The sequence below is a fragment of the Pipistrellus kuhlii genome, unplaced genomic scaffold (genome assembly GCF_014108245.1).
Source record: "Pipistrellus kuhlii isolate mPipKuh1 unplaced genomic scaffold, mPipKuh1.p scaffold_m20_p_3, whole genome shotgun sequence".
Lineage (NCBI taxonomy): Eukaryota > Metazoa > Chordata > Mammalia > Chiroptera > Vespertilionidae > Pipistrellus > Pipistrellus kuhlii.
In genome coordinates this window covers 78033773-78060052 of record NW_023425529.1, presented here as the reverse complement: position 1 = coordinate 78060052, position 26280 = coordinate 78033773, and the positions used below count along the sequence as shown (strand labels likewise).

General features: G+C 41.1%; 1 long non-coding RNA gene across 1 annotated transcript; it reads left to right on the top strand.

The window, feature by feature from the left end:
• The first annotated feature begins 791 nt into the window (after window positions 1-791).
• LOC123653217 lies at window positions 792-25541 on the top strand. The gene is made up of 3 exons (XR_006742891.1): window positions 792-1044; window positions 21522-21624; window positions 21709-25541. It is a non-coding gene; the product is annotated as an uncharacterized LOC123653217 (long non-coding RNA).
• The last annotated feature ends 739 nt before the right edge of the window (window positions 25542-26280 follow it).

Genomic DNA, 26280 nt, shown 5'->3' with positions numbered 1-26280 from the left:
AACTGATAAGAGAGGTTCCAGGGAAGGGCCTCCCATCAAGGGGGAAAGTCACATTTCAGTCCCCGCTGTCTCTTCCCGAAGCTTTTACAGTAAGCACATGCCATTTTGGTAATAGAAGTAAATCTTGGCAGGAAACACTGTGTCCTAACCGGTATAATAAGCTCTAGTGTTTGGTCCTGAGATCCTCTCCTCCGGAGGCAGCTGTAGGACAGGCAGGCTGCTAAGGATAACTGCAGTGTCTAGGAGAAATCGCCATCCAGAGATGCAGCGTCAAATCCAGTAGGAGGATGGCAAGGGCAGGGCATGACTACGAGTTCTTTTCCTGATTTGTAAACGACACTTGTGTGGGTGTGGAGATGAATCATGGGGCTGCCATTCTTGTCCTGTGGCTGCTTCTGACCCCGAAGGCCGCTCATGGGAGAGCCCAGAGGAAGGAGCCCTCCCTTCAGTGAGCCCCAGGAGCCAGGGAAGGTAAATGTTTGTGGTTGAAGCAGCGCGGATCCATGGAAGTTGGGATTTTAGCCTAGAAGCACTGTGTTGCCAAGTTGCCATGAGACCCAGAGAGCTGCAGCCCAGCCTCTGAGTTGAGGGGAAGCGGAAAGAAAAACAAACAAAGCAGTGGTACTGGGTGCTGGCTGGGGAGGATGAGGGTGCACCTGCCGCTTCTGCAAAGTCACAGATTTCACCTATTTTTATTTCATTTTGATATCAATTTCTTTCAATTAAAAAGGTCAGTGCTCCACTGCATTTATTAACTCACTCTCTGGTTTTTGGTGATATTAAAATACAAATCCGATCATGAATTGCCCTGCTTAAAACTTTCCAATGTCTTTCCATTGCTCTTAGGGTGAAACCCTGACTTCTATAGCCCACAGGGAGAGTGAATGCAGCGTTTGCCGTCCATATTGGGATGGCTCTGATGTTTATGATGGGACGACAGTTATAATGGGGACTCCCAGGAAAAGCAAGATGTGGCCACCAGGCTCTGTGACTCTTGCTCCGAGCCTCATTTCCTCCTGTGCCCATCCACTCACTTGGCAGCAGGTATGCTGGCCTCCCTCGTGTTGGTTTCACATCCATGGCAGTCTCTGTTGTCCGTGGGGCATTGTGCCAGCCTTCTCCCATCATTTCCATCTTAATCTGTATTTCATCTTTGTTCATTTTCATCATCATACCTGTTACAAGCTCTAAGGATCTTGTTTATGTATTTGCTTATTATCTGTATCAGTTACCAGGATGAGGCCAGGAACTTGTCTGTCTTGTTCAGTAGCCTGGCACATGGCAGAGGCTCAGTAAACACATGGCAAATGAATGAACTAGTAGGGGAAAGTCTTTACATTGTACTGAATGACCCAGAGATGCTCACTGCCTTGATTCTCATCATGTGAATGAAGTTCATCTTCAGTAGAAGAGAAGGAACTGAAACAGAGGAAAGCAGAAGGGAGAGGAAAAGAGAGGGAGAGAGAAACAGGGGAAGGGGTGTTGAGGGAGTGAGGAAGCTGAGGGTAGGAATGCTGATGCTAGACAAGTCCCTGATTATAGGTCTTATGGGTATAAAATTTATCCTTTACTGCTTCATCACTGGGTGAACCATTCAAGTATATTGCAGTTATAACCTCTCCTCCCTTTACTCTAAAACTTAGGTTAGCTAAAATTGGAATTGACTTTTTATTTTTACAAGCAAAGATTTCTAATAAGGCATAATTAATCTATTTCCTTTGGAATATATATATATATATATATATTTCAGTTTTTAAAAGAGAAACATTGTGGCAGAATATGCTAATTTGCTTCATTACTTCTTTTTGCCTTCTTCCTTGATAAGTTAAGGGAGGAGGTATTAGTTTCTTATTGCTGTTGTAACAAATTGCCACAGTTTTAGTGGCTTAAAGCAACACAAGGTGACAGTAACGTTGTTAAGGTAATTAAACAAAATAACATTTTTATAGTTTTCCATACTTGAGTAAAACCTGGTTTTATATTAAATACTTTTATGTTGAATTTTCCTACAAAGAAGATTGTGGAAAGAAAATTGAGACCTTTGTACTCTTACTCCCTAGAGGGACAATAATAAATTATATTATATTCTCTTAACATCCCACACAAACAGCCCATTAGGCAATCTTTAGTGCTTTATATTACCTCCCTAAGTGGCAGCCATAAACAAAGTTCAAAGGAACACAAATATAGGTCAATGATAAGAATTCATTTGAAATATGCAGTTATGGGGCGGGGGAGGGGAGATGTAATTATAGTGAAGATCACATCCATAGAGTATCTCTGTGGAATGACTGTCACTTGCTGGCAAAATTTAAGGTATTATTTATCTATTTATTCACCTCACCACTCTCAATTTCCTTACCCTTTATTTTTCTTCACCATACTCTTTAATATTGCATATTTGTTTGTTTACTTGCTTCTTGGCTACCTCAGTAAAATGTGAACTCTGCAGGGTAGGGTCGTGTTTGCCATATTCACTGGAGTATCTACAGTGTCCAATCACAAATGCCCGCTGTAAGAGGCGAGTGCTGGACCTGAGACCAAAGGGATGTGTAGTGACTGAGTCATGAAGGAACAGACAGGAGTGTTGACTGGGTCCTGAGGAGCCACAGGAGGATATTAACTGGCAGTTGGGGGACGATGAGTGACATGATCAGACTTGGATTTTGGATACTAACTCTGGATTTGCTGTGGAGAAAGGGTTTGGGTTGGGGGAACAGTCAGGAGGCAGGGAGGCTTATGAGGCATTAACTGACATTCCAAGTGAGTGGTGATGAGAGCCCACGTTACAAAGTTGGTAATGATAATAACACTCATTTTATTATTAATTTTTTATTATTAATTTTTAATCCTCACTCAAGAACATGTTGGTTTTGTTTTGTTTTGTTTTTGTTTTTGCATTGTTCTAGAGAGAGAGGAACAGAGACGGAGAGAGAAAGAAACATTAATGTGAGAGATGTTGCCTCCCATGCATGCCCTGACCAGAGATCAAACCCTGCAACCTGGGTATGTGCTTTGATCGGGAATTAAACCCATGACCCTTCAGTGTACAGACAATGCTTTAACTACTAAAAAACAGCATCCAAGGGAGTAATAATAATTGTTATAATTTTTTCCATTTAGCAGTTATTTAATAAGCACTTATATCTGCCAGCTACTGTTCCCAGAGCTGTGGTTACAAGCAGACATGAATAAGAAAAGCACAGATGTTTCCCTCTGAAAGCTTATATTAATCTTTCTAAATATTATACCTAAATGGAGAGACATGGGATATTTCCAGATAATAATAATAATTAATTTAGCAAAACTTGCTGCACATCTAGCTAGTTACTAAAATCTGTTTCCTAGACTACATTTCTCAGCATCCTTTGCAATTAAATGTGCCATGGAATGTGAGTTATAATGAGCTCCAATTCCAGGCCTGCCCCTTAGAAATCCCCATACACATTCTCTATTTTTTCCTTCTCCTAACTGATTAGCATGGAGAAGACATATACTAGAGATAACTGGGAATTCATTAACCTAGATACTTTCAGAACCATGAAAAGAAAAATTGCCACAGTTTACCAGGTGTTCCTGTCTATTGTGTTTGAGGCATTGGATAATGGCACCCTGTTTCCCTGAAAATAAGACAGTGTCTTATATTAATTTTTGCTCCCAAAGATGAGCTAGGTCTTATTTTCAGGGGATGTCTTATTTTTCCATGAAGAAGAATATGGTACACATTTATTGTTAAATGAAAATAAAGGAAACTTATTACCTGTATATGGTACGTTAGTACGGTAGTTGTCAACACAAACCAGACAAACTGTCAATCCTACAGTGTCAAGAATTTACTCATTTATTCAATGACAATCATGTCATCATCTTCTGGAACATCATCATAACAATCCAATTCCTGAATTTCCTGGTGAATTTCTTGTGACTCCATTTCTTTCAGAATCAGTGGACCAAATCTCTCAAGTTTAGCCTAGGGCGGGCCTTATTTTTGGGGGGATGACTTATATTTCATTCAGAAGGAAACCTGTAAATAGGTCTTATTTTCGAAGGATGTCTTATTTTTGGGGAAACACGGTAGGTCTATTTGTTATAGCAGCTAGTGTTATCTTGATCCTGATGAATTTAAGCACTCATTTTTAGCTAGGCACCATTCTTAGTGTTTTATATATAACTTATTTAATCTTCATAACATTGAGTAACATTTTTATTATTATCCCCACTTTATAAAGGAGAAAACTGTGCTAAAGAGGGGTTATGTAACCTACTGAAGTTCCATAGCTAGTAAACAACAGCATCAAGTTTCAATCAGAGTTCTGGCTCCGATGTTTTAGGCAATATATGATAATGGAGATGGATAAGAATGAAGAGATTAAAAAGAGAAGCTATAGATGTCCTTCCCACTCAATTAACTTTCTGAAGAAACAGTATTTTTTTTTTTTAAGTTTAAGTGGTTAAGCATGAATATGAATTAAAAGTCGAGTCAATATATAAAATAGTAATCTTTCAACTACAATTTAAAGAGATCAGACTGGTTTCTGTGAGGCTTCCTAGAGAGACCTTGAGGGTGAGTTCCATGCTGGAAGTAAGGGAAGCAGATTTGGGCAGAGGGAGCAGTCAAACTACAACTTAGTAACAACAGAGGACACAGCGAGCCCACAGGAAGCTCAGCAACTGAGATCGCCCTTCCGTGTTATTCCCCCATCAAGAAAAGGAGTCTGGGCTTCGTGTCCTGCTGCAGTCAGTCATTGAATATGGGCTGCTGGCTGAGAGGGGATGTGAGCTGGGGTGGGGAAGCTCCTTTGCAGAGGGAGCCAGCTGTGAGCCAGCACTCCCTGCACCGGAGGAATGAACAACAGGATCCTGAAGGGACGGGGAGGGCAATGGGGAGAATTAGGTGGTGTAATAGAAGCAATTAAGTATAAGTTAAGTACTATATTTATAAACTTTTAGTTGTGTTAGATTGTTCCTCTGAGCTTCAGAGCCCATAACTTTCTAATTGTGCCTGAAGCGTGAGTGTGTGTTGTAAGGGGATTGACAAGAGAGACTTCAGAGGTGAGCGGAGCCATGTGAAAGCATAAGTGGTATGCGGAAGTAGTGCATGAGAGGGACGTCTGAGGGCAGCCATGGATGTGTTGGCACAGTGACAGACCACTGGCAAGTGTGCCCATTCGGGCTGTTGTACAGCCCATTGCGATGAGGACCAGTGCCTGAGCCTGTATCAATGGGATAGAGAAAAAGAGCTGAACTTGAAAGACATTTTCAAGGTAATTTTTAGTGGTTTTAATGACAGAATGTGAAGGTGAGGAGATCGGAGGCAAACCCAATATTTGTAGCTTGGGATACTTGAAAAATGATGCTTGAAGGGAAATTGTGGTGATGTTCACTGTATAAGGGCCAGCATGACCTCTTGGCTACCTCTTCCATTGACAAAACAAAAATAATTCTCCAACTGAGTATTTCTTTAAGATACTTCTATTGTTCCTTCCTAGCCCTTAAGATAAGAGTCCCCCCTTCCATAATTGATTTCTTTATTAATCTATTTTTAAAAATATTTGATCTGCTTTATGCAATTTGCTGCACCCCCCTCATCCCCAACTCTGGTAACCACCATTCTGTTGTTGTGTCTATGAGTTTTTTTGTTTTTTTAATTCTTTGTTACTTTTTTGTTTTATATTCTACATAAATGAAACCATATAATTTTTGCTATTTTCCTTCTGACTTATTTCAATTAGGATAATATCTTCAAGATTCATCCATGTTGTCACAAATGGCAAGATTTTGTGTTTTTATTTTTTTATTTTTATGGCTGAGTAGTATTCCATTGTATACTTGTACCACATCTTCTTTACCCAATCATCTGTTGATGGCTCATTAATCTATTTTAATGAAAAGTTCTTTCATCATCCCTTCCCCTTCTCTCCTGCAACAAATGTAAATATATCTGAACAAAGCATACACTTAAATAAAACAAAACAAAGTTTAAAAGCACAGATAGAAAATCCATTTTTTAAAAATTGCTTCATTTTTGTGTGTGTGTGGCAGTTCTCTCATTGCCCGTGTTAGAAGATCTGATAACGCCCTTGGACTTCAGGTTCCGGGAAGAGTGCGGGCCTTGGGGTAAATATCTTGCGAGTATGTGGTTGCTTTCAGTTGTGTAACTGTACAAGATCATGTATTAAGGCTGATCTGAAAGACAAAAACAAACAAACATAAAAAGCTCAGATGGTGTTGGCTCAGTGGTCGAGCATCAGCCTATCCAGGAGGTCACGGTTTGGTTCCCTGTCAGGGCACATGCCCGGGTTGTGGGCTCGATCCCTCGTATGGGGGGTGTGGTGTGCAGGAGGCAAATGCTCCATGATTCACTCTCATCCTCCTCTCAGAAATCTTCCTCTTCTTTCTTCTCTGAAATAAATAAAAATATATATTTTTAAAAAAGGCTTATCTTCCCAAGACCGGTTTGGCTCAATGGATAGAGCGTCGGCTTGGGGACTGAAAGGTCCCGGGTTCGATTCCGGTCAAGGGCATGTACCTTGGTTGCGGGCATATCCCCAATAGGGGGTGTGCAAGAGGCAGCTGATCGATGACTCTCTCTCATCGATGTTTCTAACTCTCTATCTCTCTCCCTTCCTCTCTGTACAAAATCAATAAAAATATATTTAAAAAAAATAAAAATAAAATAAAAAATAAAATAAAAAAGGCTTATCTGAACGACTGTATTAAATTCCTTGGTATACACGATACATGCAGCTGTTAGGTAGCTTTGGTCATTGTACTATGCCCTTTTGATTTTCTGGAGCCTAAGTAATTTTCTGATCTGATATACAGAAGATTAGAATCTAGTTTCTGCAGTCTGTATTTTTGCCACCTTATTGAAAAAACCCTAACAGTGTGCAAATTTATTTTTAAAAGGAAGAAAAAGATTAGCAATCAAGTGGAATCAAATTGGTGTAGGAGACGTTACATTGTGTATACACAGGGCAGCCGGGTCAAATCAATCTTCCATTTAACACCATTCACTGTGCTGCTTCTCTCCTAGGTGTGCCGAGAACATACAGGTGGATGAGGCAGATGAGGCCTCACCCCTCACAGAATGTACCTTCTAATCACTGGAAACGGACAGAATTATAAGAAACAACTCACAAGAAAACTTCCAGTGTGTGTAAGTCTCAGAAGAAAATAAAAGTCGGAATTCAGTTTGTTGATCCTGCCTTTCCCTTCCTTTTCAAGAGGATGCCCTGGTGAGAAACTGGGTCTGGTAGGGATTCAAGAGCAGGATGTATGAACCCAACCTTACTGCCTGAATCAGCAAATTTACTGATTCTGTGGGTTTATGGGGGTAGGGAGTGGGATTTTAAAATTTGAGTAGGAACATTACAGATATAATTTAAACTCCTACCTGGGACTGATCTCAAGTATAGTCCATGAAGATACTGCCTAATATTAACAACTAGCAGGTAAAAATTATGAGGGGTGCTCTTTTAACCAGTTTCCACTTTGGTGACGTGTAGGAGGAACCAGTGCTCTCTGCTCCTCCCGGAGCACACCCTGTGCTCAGAGCGCTGAGCAAGCCGGCCGCTCTGCCCACACCCAGCGCCGCCCCAGGAGCTGAGCTTCATGCTTTCTGACAGAATGGTTTGTTCCCTAGCATATTTGTACCAGTTTTACTTGTTTTTAAAATTATGCATTTTACTTTACTATTACATTATGAATGAAATATGAGCCTGAAGAGAGAGACACAGAGAGAGAGACAGAGAGAGAGAATTATTACAATGAAATTAAAATCGAATGCTTGGCAAAGATTTAATAATGTCAAATTAGTTAATGAGAAAAGATGGGAAAAATAATAAAGTCTACAGTATTTTGCTCATGAGTACCTTTACCTTCTCACCCAATACAAAAAAGAAATATTTGAAATGAAAAATGAGAAGTTATGGGTGTGGTTTAGGTTAAAAACAAAAAGTAGGTTAGGATCCTTTACAGTGAACTCATAGATAGGGGAAAGGTCATGACCTTCCCCCAGATGGCAAATACACTTATATTAAGTTAAAGTATAATGTTGACAACCTAAGTGTATTTTCCCCAACTGATATTTCTGATTAGCCCATTATTTAGCAACTCTGTGTTGAGTAAGATTTCACTGTATTGTAAGGTGTGCAGTAAGTGCAAAAGGACTACCAATTTCTCCACCCTAACATTATTGGATAAAGAATTTGTGTATCTTCTAGTAATTCCTTTCCCTGAGCCAAATCTCCTTCCCCACATTGCACAGGAAAAGCAAAGACAATGTTTTCACTTTTCAGCAGCACCTTTCCTTTGAGAATATCAAAGCTCTTTAAGAGACAAATTTCTAATTAAACAATAATGCTTATATTGCCCCAGAGAGGTGGATAAACATACTTATTATCCTCTGACTGAGGATGTTAGCCCCATGCTAAGTAGCTAACAGATGTCTCCGTGCTGTCTCTCAGGAGAATTATGTTTCCACTAATCTCCCTGCCACACTGTGTTCTGTTCCCTATTCTGAATAATTCTGAGTATTACAGAGAACTATGAGAGCATGGAAAGAGCCCTTGTCTGTGGGCCAGGACACGTGGGCTCAGACCCTGGCTGTGCCACTCACTCTTGGGATGTGGAGACTCTCGTCAGCCTGTCTGTGCCTCCTTTGTCTGTAAAATGAAGATGGCAGCACCTGTCATACCAGCCACCCAGACTCCGAAGTGGGAAATGAAACGAAACACATAGGCCACTTTTGCTATCACTGTTTGCAGCTACAATGTCCACATTTGTTTTGAGAAGTGCTTCTCCCTGCCCCCCTAAATGTGGGCCCACTTTTTGTTATGGTTTTTTGGGCCATGTGTTAATTTATAGGTTCTGGTTTGCACATTCATTCTTGAGACTAGAATTGGAAGTTCTTCCTCAAGAGCTTTTATTCCAATATTGCCACCTCCTCACATGATGACCTTCCACTGATGGTTCCAGACTCAGTAAAAAAAATGTAAGGAAAGAGATAGGTTGTGGTTAGGATAATGATCTATTGTTCTCCAAACTATAAGATACCAGTGAGTGGCTGTTATTTTCTAAACATGTTGAATGACTCATTGTATCTCTTCACTCATTCATAGAAGCATTGCTAATAAGGTCTCCAATAGAAAACAAAACATGAAATATACTAAATTTTCCACAATAGAGATTGCTCAAATAAATGATGGTATTTGTACACAATGGAAGTCCAGAAGTAAAAAGATGTAGATGATATTGACATAGGAAAATTAAGTTGGAAAGCAACCCCAAAGGATATTGTATAACATAACTCTATCATTATTTTAGAAAATTTGTATTTGGCCCTGCCAATGTGGCTCAGTGGTTGAGCATGGACCATGAACCAGGAAGTCATGGTTCACTTCCTAGTAAGGGCACATGCCTGGGTTGTGGGCTCCATCCTCAGTATGGGGCATGCAGGAGGCAGTGATCAATGATTCTTTCTCATTATTGATGTTTCTAGCCCTCCCTTTCCCTTCCTCTTTGAAATCAATTAGAGAAAAAAAATGTTAAAAACTAAAATATATGTCTGAATAAAAAATATTTCAAGGATATATATAGTAGCTATCTCTGGGTTGTGGAATTATAGAAATGTATTTTCCTTCTTTATACTTATACTAGAGGCCAGGTGCACAAATTCATGCACTGGTGAGATCTAGCTGGTCTGTCCCATGGGGATCCATTTGGGGGCATGGTCAGGCAGGGAGAGGGGCCCCAGGTGGTTTGCCCACCAGACCTGCCCCCAATCTGTGAGGGAGCCCACCGGGGCTGGAGCTGGCCAGGGCGAGGGGCTGTGGTCGTTCTGGACATTCTGCCATTAGGTCACTGGGTTTTTATTATATAGGATGTATTTTCTAATTTTCTATGATTGATATATGTTGCTTTTGGCAAAATAAAAAATAGATTGAAGTGAACTAAAATCCCATTGATGCAAAAGCTAAGGTTGGAATAAAAAACACAATTTTGAAAACATAATTACCAAGTTTTAAAAAAGAATTAAGTATGGAAATTTTGAAATATCTAAATTAAATAATCATCAGTCACAACACAATACAATGTTGTTGTTTTTTTGCCAAAGCATCACTTTAAAACAAATCACCTTTTAAGATAAGTGGGAGATGCATTTCTTTTTATAATCAAAACTATAGGTTACCAAGTACCTATGTGTCAGACATTTGAAATGTTAAATTTTGTGGTTAATTTATTTAATCATTATGGCCTTAGGAAAGAGGTATTACTGTATTTATTTTCTAGTTGCTTAAAACTAATACCCCAAAAGTTAAGTTTCTTACCCAGTCATAAGTAGAACCACATGTCTCTTAAAAATTACTTAAATATTTATTAAATCCACTCTGTGCTGGCTATCAGGTGCTTTGTGCCGGGAATATACCAATGAACAAGACACAACGGTCCCTTCCCTCAAAGAAGCTCACTAGTACGTTCTAGTTGGATACATGAAGCAAATAAGTATAAATGGTCTGCAACATCTGTCCTACTTGCAAGGCATTTAAATTAAGATATGAAGCACAAGCAGGGTGAAGAGTTAGCATGGAAGAGTATTCTTGGTAGAGGGAACAGTATGTGTTAAGGCACTGAGATGACATTTTGCTACAATAATCTGGCATAACCAACCATTCACAACTCTGGCTTGAAACAATAAGCATTTATTCCTCCCACATGGGCCTGTGGGTAAGCTGCAACTTGGCTGGACTCCAGGACTCAAGGCTCTCTCACAGGTTGCTCATCCTTTTTTGACCAATAGCTTCTTGGAACATGCTTCCTTTATAGCACATGGCAGGAACACAGAGCCAAACTAAATCATAGATGCATTTAGGCCTCATGTCAAGTTCAGGAATATTTAATGGACTAAAAAGCAAACTATATGGTCAAAACCCAAATAAATGGGATCAGAAAAATACTTTATCCACAGTGGCTAGTACTTCAGAGTCACACATAACATAGGATGAGGATGCATAATTTAATGTAGGGAGAATGTGAAAAATTGTGAAAAATGGTTTTGTCAACCATCCCTGGATTTTCCAAGAAACCTCTTGCTAGTGTGGCTAAACTGGGGAGGAATACTACTGGCTGCTCTTGGGAAATTCTTATTGTAGAGATTTCATTTATAGGCCTTCCCTCCCCCTACCCCCCCCAAAAGTATACACACTTTGAATGATTATAAAGTCCATATTTATTAACATATGGTTCATTTTCAAAATTTAAAAGAATCTATAGAAATGAACAATTTTTTTTTGTCAATGCCTGTTTTCAAATCAATGACCATTCTTGTCCAGGCACCAGAATGTGAAACAATGGAATTGCAAACATCAAGAATCCTTTTGTTTGGTATTTGTGTGCCCTCAGTTCATTGACTGTTGCTGGTTTTGTACTGTAAACTTTATCTTTTAGGTATCCCCACTAAAAAAAAAAAAAAAAAAAAAAGCCTAGGGGCACTTTAGGATAAATTTTCTTTGTTTAAAACTTAGTCTGGCTTCACCCATTATTTCAAATAAGTTAAACCTGAAAAGGAGTGAAAATTAAGTGAGTTATCAGTTGTTAAAGTGTGTATAGATTTTTTGGAGACACCCTATATTTTAAGCTCTCTTTAAAAGATAATGACTTATCCAACTTCTACCTGAACTTCATTTCCAAAGAGTTGACCAATATTGAATTACCATGGTTATCCCACAGGGTTAATGTAGTGTTGATTGAATTAAATGTTCCTCCTCTGTTCTGTACTGGGTCTCTGTGTGACAGTAGCACATTCAGAAGTGACACCTCAGAGGCAGTAAAACCAGTGTGTGAGCCCCTGAGCAAACAGCATTAAATCTGGTTGCTACTCATTCTCCTGGAATGGAGGTCAGCTATTTTATTCCCATGAATAAGACAAACGTCACAAAACGTGAGGAAATATCTAATTTGGCTACTTTATCCCACGAAACTCAATCTTCCATTTAGTCAGATTGCTTTGATAATGTTACAAGAATAGTTCAGTTTATTTTTACCCATCTCTGCACAGATACATTCATTTACTTTACAAGTGCTTAGATCTAATGCCTGAATGAATGAACAGGTGTAAGGACACACATTGGCCAAATATAAACTTGTACAGTTCATGTGTTTAGCAAGCATAGGCATTTTTAAAGAAGAAAATGTATTTCATGTAGCCAGCCATGTCATTCCTAGATGTAATGGTATATTCTGCCACAGAAAAAAAAACACATTAGTTTCAGTTGAGGCGATTTCTCCCTTTTGCTGGTAAGAAGAGATTAAGTAGAAATTGCTGCCTTTATGATTATCCTGTTCTGTAGCCAAATTTTCCCCTTCCTTTGTTATAAGCTCAATTTTATAGTCTTGAGGATTTAAAATATAATCTATACTCTTTCTGACAATACTCACTTCCCATAAAAGCAAGATTTTTGCTAGCTAATTCACAGTTAATTTCATTATAAAGTGTGTGCTGTTTCAAGAGATATCAGTGGTTCTAATAAATGTGATGGATTAGAGGCAATTCCTTTCCCCTCATTTTGTTCACAGTTTTGCAAGTCTTCTGCTTGGTTACATTATTGTATTTTACTACTCAGCTAGCAAAGCAGCATTTAAGAAAAGCTAGTTTCCCGGTCTCCTCCTCCTGTATGTTGATACTTCTTATTTGGTCTTCGTTTCATCCATCCTTCTGCATGTTTTCTTGCTCTTTTAGCCTGGCACTCCTTCAAAAGTCAGCACACTGTATACATTCCAGTAACAGCAGCACTGGGAGATGGCACCCTCTCCTAGTCTCTAAGTGGAAATCTGAGTAAGGAGAAGAAAAATAGCTTGATTGTCAGAAACAAATGCACTTCCTAATTGCCTCCTGATGGCTAGCCTTTCAGAGGGGCTACGGGGATTGTCTCCTTGTGCGTCTGTGGAGGTGTCATTCCATGCCTTTAGGAGACATTGATTTCCATGGGTGAATCACGGGGCTTGATTACAGAGAGCTGGCAGACCAAGCTCGGGTTTACTTCTTGAGTTCTGTTCACTGGTCTGTCATTTCCTAATGAGCTATTTTTGCACACCTAAGAAACTGACTTAGTTTTTCCTTCTGAAACATAAAAATAGCTATAATTATTTTTACTGCAGCTTTAAATGTTTAAATGACTTCAATCAAATGAAAGCTTTAGTTGCATTGCAATATCAGTAAAATCAATTGATTAATATTTCTTCCTTGATTCTGCTCTGACCACAGACCGACTTTTACCGAAGCTGACCAAATTAATTCACTCTTTTGCCATTGTAGAGATCCAATCTTAATAGAATTGCAACTCCAATTGCTCTGGACAAGTGGCTCTTAAAACCTTAAAAAAATTTAGAACCTTTAATTCAGCTTGCATAGCTTTCTTTAAAAATTTTATAATTATATCTGATCATCCTTTCCAGGATTGTGTGAGATTTAACAAAAGGTCACTTTATTATGTAAATCATATAGTTTTACATATTTTGATTAGATGTTAAGTTAGCCTGCTGTAGTGAGAGGACTTAAAGTTTAAAAGACCCAAATATGACTTCTGTTCCTTTCTAGTTATGTGGTCCCCAAACCCCAGATGTACTGAGTCTTACCAGTGAAGTGGGTCAGTGCTTGTTCTCCTGGCTTCCTTGGGGTGTTTGTAAAATTCAAATGGTGCACTGGGTAGGAAGGCTGTTTAAAAATTGAAAAGAACCACATAATGTGATTTTTAAAAGAAAATTTAGACATATTTTGTTTTACTCCTACTGTATAACAACAGTTCTCTGTTAATTGTTTTACATGTTGGAGTTTCTAGGCAATACAGGAAGAGAAGAAAAAAGGGGAAAATATATAAGCATTGGATGAGCAGATTTAATCAACAAACTGAAATAAGAGACTTTAACAAGAATGGTGAACACTTGATTAGCTTCAAAAAATTATTAGTCTTCATCACCTTTAGCAAAACCATCTAGAAAATATAGTAGAAAAATAAAAATACCACTCTCAAACTACAAAGTATCTAGGACAATAACCAAACAAAGACTTTCCTGAGAAAATTTTAAAACAAGAGCTAAAAAAAAAAAAAAAGGAAAGATATACCTTATTTTTAATCTTAGCTTTCCTTAAAATTACTCTGTAAATTCAAAGTTAAATTATGGCAAGCTATTTTTGAGACCTCAACATACTTCTGCATTTATACAGAGGAATAAGGATTCAGGATGCTTAGACCAGTTTTGAAAAGGAAGAGCAGAGGGAGGGACTTGCCCTCCCGAAAAAGCCAGTGTGGACCTGGTGCCAGAGCTGTCACATAAATCTATGGAAAGTACAGAGAATCATAAACAGATCGGAGACTACATGGGAACCTGCTACAGGATAAACATGGCGCCATAAATCAGTGGGAAGGGAGGGATGGCCTAAAACCCACTGATAGAATGATGCTCTCAAACACATACAAAGGAGAAATCCAGTGGGAAAGTTAAATTATAAAGCGAATAAAATACTGGAGGTATTGAAGATCCTCAACATGCAAACTATAACTTGAAAATGTAATAGTTGACTACATTTTAAAAATTAAGAATTTCTCATAGAAATCAGTAAAAATAAGTAAAGCTAGCAGAGAGATGTTGGAATGAGAAAAGATTTATAATATCTAAGAGTTACACGAGATTAGTATCTAGAGTACACCAAGAAGTCCGAGCTTTCCCATTCTTAAAACGACATAATAATAATAATAGAAAGTGAACTGTGCGCAGAGCTTGGCATACAGTTAATGAGTACTGCTTGCTATTGCTAGTTCATCTGTTTTTATCCTCTGCAAGAAAACACATTTTGTGCTGAGCATTGATATATGAACCCTGAATTTCTGGTTTGTGCATGTTTTTATGTTGCTGGCTTATGGATTTACAGAGAAATATATGTGCAAGTAACTATCTAGACAGTCTCCAAACCCACCACCTGCTTTATAAATGTCCCTGATAAGCCAATGGTTAAAAGGCAGCTCCCCTGGTATGGAGGTGAGCCAAATGCTGTGTGCACCACGGTAGCTGTGGAACCAGCTGAGAAGGACACCAGCCAGGAGACGTAGCAAGAAGACTATGCTTCATGGTTTGAGGTGTGGGACTTGTGACTATTATATTCCATCTTGCTAGAGGCTGTGGGCACGAGGGTGCTGTGTCCAGAGGAGAGAGAGACTGGATGAAGCCACTCCGGCCTCCTTAGCTCTTTGTCCAGGTATGACATGTGGCCGGGGGTGGGTGGCAGGGACAAACGGGCCAATCGTTTCCAGCTGGGTTTCCTTGGGAGGCCCATACCTGGGGACAAGCTGGTCACAGAGAGATGGCTGTACTCTCTGAAAGCAGAGCTTTGTCTTTTCCTGCTCTATGACCTCAGCTTCGGGGAAGGCTTTGGCTCCTCCAGTGTGGCCCGAAAACTTAGATGATGACGCACGGGACAGAAGGCAGAGAGTTGCACTCAGGGGCAATGACCTGAGCTGGGTCCAATCCTCAGGCTGGGGGAAGATAAAGCAAATCATCCAGGACCACCCTGCTGATTGGGAAGGAAAGGAAACCAATGGCAACTCTGTGCCAGGCACTGTTGCACACACTGTCTCCATTGATTCCCTACAGCCCTGTGAAATGAGCATTTTCAGTTACAATGTGAAACCCACAGCTCAGAGAGGGAGAATTGCCCAAAGTTATCCAGACTGTAAGTGATTTGCTGGTTTTGAACTCTAGGTTTGTTTGACTCTGAGACCCACAGATGACTGTTATGTTTTGTTTTGTTTTGTTTTTCACTGTACCATTCTCTATATCTGAGGACTTGGACTGGGGGTGGGTGGGGCTGGGTGAATCTACAGCTTGGTGGACTCTTGCTAAGAATATATGGCCAGTCCCATCTGTGTCTGATCTTGGCAGGCAGATGAGTTAGGTTATAGAAAATGAATTACATTTCCCAGTGCAGCATCTGGACATGTGCCCCTGTGGCCAGCTTGTTTTAGGGCGTGACTTGATTTCTCAGCAGAAACTGTTTCTGTGAAATAATGTCATCCTTAAAGTCTTGTGTTTTGCTTGTCATTCAGAGAAGTCCGAACTTCCAGGAGACACACTGCACAGATATGAATGGATTCCCTACCCAGGAGGAAAGCAGGCAGGGCTTGTTCTCAGGTGGGATTTTATTTCTCTGAGCTTCTGGGATCTAACAGGTACTTTGAAGAGCTGGCTTCTTTAGCTGTTAATAGAGATGTCTCTTGTTGAAACATTTGCAGCTGACTTTGTGCTTGAGTGATCACAAGGTTTTTTAATTAGTGCTATTTGGAGGTCAACAGGGTTGCCAGAGCTACATGTTCTGAACCCTGTCTCTAAGGCTCAAGGCAATGACTGATAATTATAGTCATGATAATGAAAATCATAAACCACTTACTCAGTATTTGCTACATGCTGGGCAATGTAGTAAGTTCATTTTATATTTACAACAACCCACTGAGGTATATCTTATTTAGTATTTATCTGACAGCAAATAGCAAAAAGTCCTATTTCATTGGCTTAACCAAATGAGGATTTTATTTTTCTTACAAAATAAGAAGTATAGTAGCAAGTACTTTAAGAGTATAGGGACCCCAAGGTACAATCAAGAACCCAGGCTCCTTCTCTTGGGCTTTCTTCCTTATGTTTGCAACATGGTTGGTCTATTTCATGCATCACAATTGGGTTTTAGTCCGAAAGGCATAAGGGCAAAGTCTAAGTGGCAAAAACTAAACATGTGAATGCAAGCGGAATATGCCCCCTCTAATAAGCTTTCTCAGAAACTCTAACCTCCAATTGCACCTCATTGTCCAGAACTGTGTTGCATGCCCACATCAAGCTGCAAGGGAGTCTGGCATTCTAAGAGTGTTTAAGTGAGCCCCATGATTAGGAAGGAAGAAATGAGGAATGGATATTGGCTAGGTAACCAGCAGTGCCTACCTCATGTAGTTAATATTTGTTCGAACTTTATAGATAAGAAAAGTGAAATTAGAGATGTTAAGTGTTTGCCCAAGGTCACCTAGCTAGTGAGCAACAGAGTCAAACCTGAACCTAGGTATGTCTGGCTCTGAAGCCACATTCCTGGAAGCTCTGCTGGAACTTGTATCTGGTACTTGGGATGTTTGGGGTGGAGAACAGAGAACTTTTGGGGACTCTGTTATGGGACAGAAAGGAGGATTGATTTGTGAGCTTCTTGAGAATAAAGTGAAGATCAACATATAAAATATTTGGAAAGGCAGATTGTGGCATACAGTAAGAAAGTGATTTATGACAATTAATAATTAACTGTTTTATGGGCTGTGTAGCAAACTTGTCCCAGAAACATATGTGTAGAGATTAGATTACTAATAAGAGGAGATCTCTGAACTGATTGGACATTTAGGTCTATTGTGAGTTTAAGACTCTGGATCTAGGAAATGGAAGTGGCTGAGATAGAATATCAGAATTAGAGGAAGGCCTTTGGATTGAGTGTAGTAGCCTCTTGATTTGTCAGGCCTAGAGTGACCATACAGTTTCTGGGGCATTTTTTTTTTAGAGTAAAAAGAGAGATTTATTAGTAATTACACTGGGTGAATACCAGGATCATAATAGACCAATTGGAACCTGCAGCCACTCTGGGCATAGACTTCTGATGAATAAAGGAATGGGGAGACCTGGATAGATAGTGGCAGAAAGGACAGATACCTTGTGCAAGATCCATCCATTTCCATAACCTGGACCTTCCAAGGGCCCTTCTTCACCCACGATGGAGTTTGGTGAGAGGTATTGAAATCCTACAGGTGGGGACAATGTGTGACTTCTAAAAACATGCTTCTGACACAGGTCCTTGAGCCCTAGTTTCCTCTAGCATGACTCATTTTTGAGAAACACTAAGCTTGGATAGCTGTGTTCCTTAGTCATGGACCTGGCCCATCTTAGGCTGGAGAGGAAACTGGATTTCACATATTTCGAGGTCTTTTCCCCTTTGAAAAACTGCTTTTCTGGTTTGCACAGTGACCTTGGGCAAGTCACAACCTCTCTCTCTTGTTTGGGTTTTCTTTACGTGCAAATAAAACGGAGATAATAGCTACATAAAATTAAAAAATGATTCAAGATCTTCCAATGAAAGATGCCAACGAAGCCAAGTGATATTCTTATTTTTATGACAGTCATTGCAGAGCTGCTTCTTGTCTCGATCCTTCCCATTAGGCCACAGGGCATGGAATAAACACAGGTTTGGTCAGTAGGTGGTAATTGACGATGTTGGCACTAACATGAAGGGAAGGAATTTCTCTCTGGCTGTTTCACCATTAACCTCCTCACATCTGGCCTCACTGTGTATTAGTGTGGAAACTGGAGAGTAGTGGCGAGCTTGTCTTGTGATTTCATAGCAGATGTAGCCTATTCAGGAAACCTTTGAATAATGATGCTATTAAAATTTTGTCTTTATTTCTTCCTTAATTCCTTTACTCAATAAACCTTGATTGAGTGTATTTATGTGCAAGGTTCTGTTTCCAAAGCAGATAACAAGATGCATAATGACAAACATTAAACTCTTTGATGATTGTTGAATCAAGGATTTTGTCAGAGAAGCAGGGATTGGAGCACTGGTCTCCTGTTGCAATCTTGCATCTCTCCCATCTAACCTGATACCTGAGAGACATTTTCTAAATGCAAAACTGCTCTTCTTACCCATTTCCTAAAGGATGGAGGTCACATTTCTTACAGTGGTATAGAAGAACCTTTAGGACTTGGTCCCTGCTCACCTTTCTGTCTCATCTCTCACTGAGCCCCTCTTAGGACCACCTTCCAGAAATTGGGACTTTTCTACAGGTCCCTGAATATATAGAAATGGTTTTGGTTTTGTGGTCTCTGTTACAACTACTGAGTGATGCTGTTGAATCATGAAAGCAAACATAGACAGAATGAAAGTGAATGGGCATGGCTGTGTTAAAATAAAACTTTATTTATAAAACAGGTGGTAGGCTAGATTTGGCCCATGGGCTATCGTTTCCTGATTTTTGCTCAAGGCCTTTACTCATGCCTTGTTGTGTTTTCACTTGCCTACATTAAGGACCTCTTCGTCCACCATTTGTCTGGCCATTAACTATTCAAATATTGCCTCAAGGCCTTTTCCTACTACCCCAAGTAGATGGTGATTCTCACCACTGTATTCTGTACATCCTACCTGCTTGCCCATATTTTCTCCCTTAATTTGACTTTAAGTTTATTCCTTTATTCATGCATTCACTGATTGATTTGTTCAACAATATTTAATGAGGGCACAGTATGAGGCAGAGTTGATGGCTTTTTCTGTCTTTGTATAACACCTAGTAGAAAGTCCTGTTAAATAAATGGAAATAGAAATTGATCAAGAACTTCATTGTTAAAGATATATTCATGTCTTTGGTGTAAGTGTCCAAAAGTGGGACTTGTCTTTATTGATTTTGAAACCTGTCCATTGTGAGAAAGGATTTGGTCAATTAGTAGAATAGCATGGTGTCCTCCATCCGCGAGCATTCCCTCCCCGCACCGCATTGTCCATCCTCATTCCTTTCTAAGTCCTCTGGGCCCTGCTTTCTGGTGACTCTGTGTGCCAGGACAAAGAGTAGCTGTATCAGCTTCCAAACTCTGGCACGGGCAGGTGATCAGCTCATGTGAATAGGAACTTTACCAACAAAGTGTCACCGTAACTCAGGGGGTTTCTTACTTTCTTCACTTGTACACAGAAGGTCTGTTTTGCCCATTGCTTTCTGACAGAGCAGGGCTAGCTAGACTCATACGCTTAAACAGTTCACAGCCTGAGAATATTGAAATTGTTTCCTTGCAGAGTCTAAATCTTTTTATTTATTTATTTTTTTCATCCACAATCTCTGGCTCTTTGAGAGTGATGCTGAGGTAATGCAAAATTGAAGTTTCTTGTTTACTCATATTACAAAGTCATTTCCTAGATTCTGGGAAGCAAAAGTATTTGAGGTAGGGCCTAAACCATTTTCTTCCATTTACAGTTCATTCTAAATATAAGCAGAAGTGTGTTAAATTGTTTGCCACCTGTAGAACCAAGATGGCTTCATTCGTTTCAGCTTGTTCAGGTGTCTCTTTTCAGGGGTTGCCAGGAAGGTGCTGTGTTTGTGGTCAGAGGCAGAGAAAAGAAAATGGTTACAGTTGGTTACAAAACAAACACAAAACCTCACAAGGTTTCTCACATTACAGGAGCAGGTAGAAGGAGCCCCAGATGGGGACTGTAGTGCAGAGTGTGTGTTGGGTAAACACTAGAGAACCATTCGGATCTCTTCACTTTTTTAAAGAAAGATAAGAAGCCCGGGTGGGAAGTGGCAGTTGAACAGGGAGTGGAAGGCTATCGTTCATTAACTCTCCCCCACACGTAAGAGAAAATCCAGTCCAGTCCCATGGTGCCGGCCTTCTCCCTGGCGCGGCCGCAGCCGGCCTGGCCTGACCCCTCAGACGGACTCCTTTTGTGCAGACACCACGGTGAGAAGAAACGATGTGCCTGTGTTTCTGAGGAGGAAGGGAGGGAGGAAGGTCAGAAGCTGACCTTTGGTTACAACAGAGAAATAAGGCAGTGTTGCTAAATGACCAGGGCCACAAAGGGTAGTAAACACGGCAAGGCCACACCGGAGAAAGTGTGGCATTCGTGAGCTAACCCCATTGCAACACTCACGCAATTTGGTGGTAAGGAACTTCTGGCAAGTTCCTCACTCAGTAAGCTGTTGTCAGTGAATTTTGAATGGATTTATAATAGTGTGTGTGTGTGTGTGTGTGTGTGTGTGTGTGTGTGTGTGTGCGTGAGAGAGAGAGAGAGAGAGAGAGAGAGAGAGAGAGAGAGAGAGAGAAAGAGAGATTGGCAAATGAGTCTCATAAGTAAATGTGCTGCTTCTCTGAGGCTTAAAATAAAATACTGTCTTCACTCTTGTTTCTGGCATGAACAAATAAATACCTTACTTTTGGCAATTCTCATCAAAAGTTAAGTACCACCATGTGGCAATGTCTATCAGCATTAAAATTCACCTGTCCTTTGATGCTGCACTGATTCATAGTTCTATTCATACGTATGTAAAAAAATATGTTTATGGGAACCAAAGGTAAAAAAACTACTATATGTCTGTGAGGAGAGGGACGTGCAAGTTTTGGGGGCATCCATACAATGAAATACACTGAAATGAAATGAAAGCAGTAAATCTGACTATATGGATTTATGGATTTAAACCCCTCAATATATTGTTAAGTTTTACTAAGGAACAAAAGATGTGCATAGGAAAGGAGGTCACATATGCATATATGCAGAATATTTCTAGAAGGATACCTAAGAAATACAATGCTGGATGCCTCTGTGGAACAGTGTGGGAGACTGGGTTCCAGAGGTTGAGAGCAGTCTACTTTCCATTCCATACTGTTTTGCACTGTTGAAATATTTATTGGCCATAAATCATTTTTCAAGAAGAATTTTAATGGAAATGTCATTCTTTCTATTTAATTAGGGTTTTGCTACTGGTGGTAGCACTGCCAGTGAAATAGATGGAAATATACAGCCTGACTCATGCCCTAAAAATGGTTTGAAACCATACAGAAGGAGTCTTCCAGGTAAGTGTATATTTGGGAAGAGCATTTCAGTAACTAATAAATAATAGAGGACATTGACGTGGGCTGCTATTTTTATGCTGACAGTTTGGAATCCTAGAAAGCGCCTGAGAAAGCCCAGCGTCTCCCCCAGGATGTCATGGCCTTTCCTGAAGGGTCACCTTGACGCACAGCCTGCAAAACTCTTAAGGAGAGCTTTCCACCTTCTTGCATATTCTAATTTCATCGATCTTAAAGAGTCATCATTGCCATTTCTCTCTTTGCCTGTGGATGACTGAAGAATGCTTGTGAGCATAAACACTAAGTGACTTATTTACATTAAATAATACCCTGCTCATTCCCAGGGGCTGACAAACTCAGTGGCCTCTAGAAATCAGTCACATGACAGCTTGGCTTTGGGTGGAAAATAAATAGAAACGGGGCCAATACACTGTGAGGCCTGCCCCTGAATCAGCTTTCGGGTTTTGAGAGAGAGTACTAGTATATGACAGCACAGTCTCCATTTAACCTTTAACAGCCCGTGTTATCTATTAAAATGTTAGATTTATTGTTAATTAAAGCTTCATTTGTCTAAGTCTTCTCTCTTCTCAAACTGACTATAAGCTCTTTACATGCTATACTTCTGTCTTCATTCATTTGTTTGCTCAGTTAGAGAACAAATATGTACTGTATGACTATCATGTGTGTATGCTTTGGTAAGCCATAGGGGGTGCAAAGATGAGCAAGACGTATTCCTTACTTTCAAGACACTCACAGTTCACTAGTTCCTTCACAGTCTGACAGTCTCATTCAGAGGTCTCATCTCCCAAGGTTACTGACACAGAAGGTGCTTAAGAAGGTGCTTAATAAATGTTTGAAGAATTTGCTCAAGCCCTGAACCCATGATACTGTGGTTGTGCATGCAACTTTTGCTAATGAACTTTCAGTAAAACCACCAGATAATGTCTTGAGACCTCTTCAATGAAAACATTTAGATCAGATGTTTTTAGATCTGGGAATGAACTATTTTAGGGCTGATGTTGAAGACAACGATTATTCTGGCCCAACAATAGCTGGAGCTCTAAACTGCTTAGGAAGTAGGCTCACTTTTCACATGGACCGACAGCCACACGAACAAAGAGCACAGGAGGAGGAAGACAGTCCGGGAAGCTAACATTTCCTCTCAGAGCCCGGACTCCACACACTTCACTTCGTGTAGTGAGCAACCACCCAGAGGACACAGTAATCTGATGTGGAGGAAAAAAAAAAAGAGCATTTTTGTTAGCCTTCTGGATAGTAGGTGACAGATATATCTGTTTGTATGTATGCATGTATTGATAATTTAAAATGAAATATTTACCAAGCACTTTTCTAAGGGGCTTGGTGCTTAAAGAGGTATAAGCCATAGTCTGTGCCCCAAGGAGGCAAATGATACAAAGAAACACACCCAAAGTGAAATAACCACATGAAAGTAATATCACAGTGGCCAAGATTATTTTAGAGTTGGCTGGATCCATAGTGGATCATTTGTTGAACATTTAATTTAGAGTTTCCTAAAATGGTGTATATGCATCATTGGTGGCATGCAAGGTATTATATTTGGGTGTTACATAAATATTTTAAAATTTTATTGGGTGTTTATTTTAATATATGTTAGAAACATTTATAACTACTGTATCAAATCCTTGTGGATGTTTCATCTTACTGCAAAGTTACATAGGAAAGTGAGACTGATGTAAAGACTAATGAAATATACCAAGTGGCCAGGTACAAAGAGGCAACCTGTCTCCCTGCTGGTCCAGGCATGTGGTGATGACTCTGCAAGTGTTATTTGAATAATCTGAGTTTGGAAAATGCAGATCAAGTCTAGTCTCTGGGGTGCAGAGAGCTTAAGTGAGTTGTCTGCGCTCAGAAGCCAGTAGAGAACATAGACAAGAACCTAGTCACCTGACTGGCCCTCTGGCCCATATCCTCAGTAACCACTTCCTATTTTGCAGATGGGGAAACTGTAGCCCTGAATAAACAGTCCTCTATTTGAGTGCAACGACTCACGCAAGAATCTGAAAGCAAAGTAGAAAGGACGAAGTGGACCTCATGAAAAAAAATCAAAGTTGATATTTATCGAGCACTTACTATGCATGCCAGCACTGTAAAAGTTTCATACATGCTAACTTAGGTTAATCCCCAAGCCATTCAGTGAGATGTATTTAGCTGTTTCTAGAATTCCTCTTTTCGTAAGGAAATTAACAAAGACCAAATAACTTCCCTAAGGTTATAACTTGCAGAGCTGGGATTTGAACCCAGGAAGTTCAGTTCCAGAATGTGTTCCCTAAACCGCTATGCACACAGCTCACCAGTAGTAAAGTAAGTGAAGAGGTGAGAGAGGCAACCTGCCTCCTGGTGGAACCCGGAACAGTCTGTTCCGACAACAGATGTATTACCCTGCGACCTCCTGCTTCCAGCTCTCCATTAGCCCTTTGTCTATTTCGTGGAAGACATAGTTTCTTTACGCCATCACCTTTCAATGTGCGGAAACTCCTGAGAGAAATTAGTGATTATCAAAAACAGCACTTTCATGAGAAAAACTTGTTAGATTGCAATAAGGACGATAAAGCGATATCCCAGCCCTCAAGGGAGGAGGGGGAGAGAGTCATGGGAGGCAAATGAAGGGAGGGGTAATTTCTGGACATGGTGGGCCCAGAATGGCATGGAAGAAGGCCCACCAGGGCCTGCCCAGTGAGCTGCGGGGGTCACACAGTATTGTGAAAGCCCTGTCTGTGTCCTGAGCTTGGCACTGCACGGGGCACAGAGCAGGTGCTCAAAAGCTTTGTTGAGTGAATGGAAGCCTGGGTGGAAACAGAAGCCAAGCAGCGTGAGTACAGTGATTGGAGGTGAGAGGGCACCAAGCAAACACTCGACCTACTTTGTAAGCGCACTCCAGGTAAGTCGGAGGAGAGAGCACTGCGCCCCCACCTCCACTCAAGAAAAGGGCTGCGAGCAAACCATTAACCACGCTCCTGGTGAAACAAACTAGGACGCCTCGCTTTGGGGAAATCCGTTTTGCTGCTGTCCCCTCTTGTAGCAGCCCCAGCTCTATCTACAGGTCTAGTCTTCCTTAGGTTACAAGTTCTCATCCTCCCTCCCTCCAGGGTGCCTCAGGGTGGCCCAGGCCACCCAGGCACCCACAGCCAGCCCTCTTGGTGCTGCTGTAGATGGGGACCAGCCCATGCGATTTCCTCCGCGTCCGAGGGAGAGGAGGCGGCAGGTGCTGACAGCTGAGCCATTCCACGCAGCTTTAGGGCAAACAACCGCTGGGAATCCAGGGCCGAGTTTGAGTTCGGGGCCAGAAAATCCTTCCAAAAGCTGTGCGGACAGACCTGCATTACATAAGCTGGGTGTTAGCGGCGCCCCGCTGATGCACGGAGCCCCGGATTGCGCCACTCTTACGCAGAAGTGCTCGCTAAGTGTTGCAACATGACTCCGCATCCTTATCACGATGTGAAGCAGCCACCGGCACACACTCAGAGCCGCCGAAGCTCCCCCGCCAGGTGGTGACGGCTGCTGAGCCGCTGACAGGGGCGAGGGGGCACCGGGGGCAGGACTGACTGTAGCTCTTGGCCCGGGACGCTGGACACGCAGTACCTTGTACCCCGCTGGCCTTGGGCTGCGCAGGTCTCTGATAAAATGTACTTTTTTCGGGTGTTTGTTTTTCCTGGCAATCTCATTTTGGGTTATAAATGGCTCATTATTTCCATCCCATGGATTCCTTTCTTGCCCGCTCTTACGTTCTCTCCTTGCTTTCTGAAACAGCCAAAGGTTGGTAAAAATCATCACTGACGAAACCTGTGTGCTCTGACCTTGGGCAGAGGTCAGGTTGCCACATCGCCCTTGCCATCCTCTGCAGTGGCTGCCACGTGGGAGGGGCTGGCTGGAAAGGCCCCCGAAAGCGGGGCGGGGTGAGGGGGTGCCGGGAGGTGGCAGGATGTTCACCCACAGCGGCCCGCAACCTTTCCAGAGGACGGTTAGGCAATCATCAGAGGTCATCGAGTTGGAACAGCATTCTCCCCGGACGGGTCATTTTCCCTTGCAGGACAGCTTGGAGGCAGATTTTATTAAGTATCAAGTAGCTGACCCAGAGCAGTATAAATAGCGAGAGAGCATATGACTAGCCCAGAATTGAATGTGGCTAAACCCCAGGCCAAATGTGTGTAAGGTGTTTACTGTCATCAGCACCTGAACAGAGATGTTTGCCCAGGAACCATCCAGGAAAGGTGTTGAACCGTAGAAACGGAGTGACTGCTCTGGCTGCCGTGGCTCAGTTGGCTGAACGCTGTTCCAAAAGGTCGCCAGTTTGATTCCCAGTCAGGGCACATGCCTGGGTTGCAGGCTCCATCCCCAGTGGGGGAGCATGCAGGAGGCAGCTGATTGATGTATCTCTCTCACCTCTCTCTCCCCCCCCCTCTCCCTCTCTCTCTCTCCTTTCTCTCCCCCCCTCTCAAAACAAAACCTATTTAAAAAACTCAAATCTTAAAAGAGAGAGAGAGAGAGAGAGAGAGAGAGAGAGAGAGAGAGAGAGAGAGAGAGAAGAAATTGATTTATTAAGGTTGGGTTTAGTCCTAGAAAACGAATTGAATCCCTGCTTTGAAAGCTTGCTGATCACATAGTTCCCAGGAAAGAGGC